This window comes from Mizuhopecten yessoensis, unplaced genomic scaffold (assembly GCF_002113885.1).
Source record: "Mizuhopecten yessoensis strain PY_sf001 unplaced genomic scaffold, ASM211388v2 scaffold5525, whole genome shotgun sequence".
Classification (NCBI taxonomy): Eukaryota; Metazoa; Mollusca; class Bivalvia; order Pectinida; family Pectinidae; genus Mizuhopecten; species Mizuhopecten yessoensis.
Window position 1 is genome coordinate 195,317 of NW_018406092.1, and position 2,559 is coordinate 197,875.

The 2,559-nt window shown below is 37.9% G+C and overlaps 1 protein-coding gene across 2 annotated transcripts in view; it reads right to left on the minus strand.

The window, feature by feature from the left end:
* LOC110450880 (poly [ADP-ribose] polymerase 14-like) overlaps positions 1 to 2,535 on the minus strand; it is a 34,406-nt gene extending 31,871 nt beyond the window's left edge. For both annotated transcript variants that reach the window (XM_021498653.1, XM_021498652.1), the window contains exon 1: positions 2,302 to 2,535. The gene's annotated coding sequence lies outside the window, so the exon portion shown is untranslated. The remainder of the gene's footprint in view (positions 1 to 2,301) is intronic.
* Positions 2,536 to 2,559: the final 24 nt, after the last annotated feature.

Genomic DNA, 2,559 nt, shown 5'->3' on the forward strand with positions numbered 1-2,559 from the left:
CCGTAGAATCTGTCTCTTAGTTCCTAAAATTGTTGTCATCTGCAAGATACTGATCCGTCAGCTCTGTAGCGTATGACAGTCTTCGTTTCTTGTCGTTGGTTAGCACTGCGAATAATTTTCCATCCACACTAAAAGTATGTTTGACACTTTTAAGTCTGTATGCTTCCTTAAGTGTTTCTTGATTCATTCTTGTCAAGTCCTCGAAAACAATTTGTCCTTTTCCCTTCAATTTACGTCTGTTGTTTAGTATCTGGACCTTTTTCCTCCTGTGGGTCATTTTACAGATGATCGTCCGTGGCCTGTTTCTGTCAAAACGCCCGAGTCTATGCGCAATGTCTATGTCGTTGCTCTGTATATCCACCTCCAAAGAATCCTTTACAAATGTCACTACTTTCTCTACACACTCCTCAATTGTTTCTTTATCCCTTGTATCGCTAAGGCCAACAATCCTGATTGAATTTTTCCTGCCTTGTTGTTCCAAATCATTTACTTTATACACTAGTCCAGTATTCATACTGTCTGATTCTGTGGCTCGTTCTTCTAATTTTTCCACTTTCTCTTTCAAGCTGTCGTTCTCTTTCTCGAGGTCGAAAATTCTTCCTTCGAGCTGATCGACGAGCACACGGTTTTCCTCCCTGATATCCTCTCTCAATCTTTCTAACTTTCTGTCCATGATTGTATCCATATCCGACTTTGTCACAAGAGTTGAGATCATTTCAAAAATCTCATCAATCCTGTCTCTTCCTGAGGATTCACTAGAAAAGTCTGAACTTCTGGTTTTTGTTCCTGCCTTACCAACACCGACACTGCTTCTCGACCTCGGCATGGTTGTATAGTCCACTAACAGAATGTATATAAGTTATACCTGTACAGGTAAGTCGTACACACAATAGGCGCGCGTTAACAGATGTCACGTACTAGTGGTCAGTCCATTGTCTTGAATTTGTATTTCAGTTACATAAATAATACAAAATTTTCCTTGAAAGTTCTTCAAGAATATCTAATTACATTTCTTCAAATAGCCATATACCAAAAAAGCAGCATGATCAGTACGTTAGAAAATAAGTAATTTTGATAAAGTTAACGGAGCCAAAAAACCACCCGACTAACCAGATCTGAGTGACCTTGACCTTCCTTGTGTATTAATTTGAAGCCAGGGGAGTCAAACCAAAGAGGGTTTTGCGAGAATTGTCATCATGATATAGGTTGTTTCAAATGGTGTGCCTTCCCGAACAATTAAACGATTATAAACTTGCGTTAAAAATTAAAGAATGTGAAACTGATCATGGCCCTTCGTATTCTCAACCCTGCTGATTAATGGTGAAATTTAGTTTTTAGTAACAGTGACCTTGACATTTTGGCCACAATGACTATGTCATTTGGGCGATTACTACGCTCAAATGTGAACCGGTCCAAGGTATGTTGAGGTTAAAATATATATGAAGTTTCATCAAAGTTGCCTGGGAATACAGCTGCTAGAGTTTGACAGGAAGGAAATGCGAAATTATATTATCCAATTACAATAATAAAAATGTCATAAGCGGAGGTATACATGTAGATATATTTCACCTCAAAGTGTTTCCCCTTATCCCATGCATGTGACCTTTGAGCCTTTAACCTTGACTGATGTCCAACAAAATCGTATCAGGTATAGGACCAAACGTTATCATTCTCTGTTGTAAATATTCACTAAGTTTGGTGAAGTGTTCCTTGTAAGTCTTGTATACAAGCTTTTGACTTCAAAAGTGGTTAATTTCTTATCTTTGACCATGACTTTTAACCCCTGTAACCTTGGCCAATCAACACCAAATTATTATCACGAAAGTACGCAAACAAGAACGCACAGACAACGTGATAACTATATATTTTCTCACTAAGTGAGGGTGGTATAGCAATGACCTTGACCTTTAAACAAAAAGCCTGTGTTCGAGATGTACAAGGTATGGTAACCAGCAGGAAGTTTCATCACAATCTGCCAAGAAATACAGTCGTTCGATAAATTGAGTCTGTGCTTTCACACATTTAGCTAACATTAGCTTGTCCGAGCTATGTCGAAAGTTAACCGTCTATCAAAATAAAGCCGTTAGTAAGGCGATAATGTATATAATAGGCAGACGGACGGGTGGCACATATACATGATATAACCACGCTGGAACATTATTTACTGTATTATTCACATAATCATACAAAGACAGAAACCCGATTCTTGTTTTCATTATCACGCTGATTATGAATACAATATAATATCTACATCGAATAGCTAGATAACTGTTTTGTCTGTACTAGATATATTTTACTTACTTCAGTTGAATATTTCTTCCATGAAAGTGGGATATCGCATGGCTTCGTGCAACCGCAAACATCAAGAACGCATGCTTCAGGGTCTTCATCATCAAGTACAATCTCCAACTCGCCGATCGCCACCAAATCATTAGCATCTGATTATGAAAAACGACAAAGGATCGACTTGGTTATCCATTTTTATCGAGAATTAGTACTACTATTTCTACTACATCTACGACTACTACTACTACTACTACTACTACTACTACTACTACT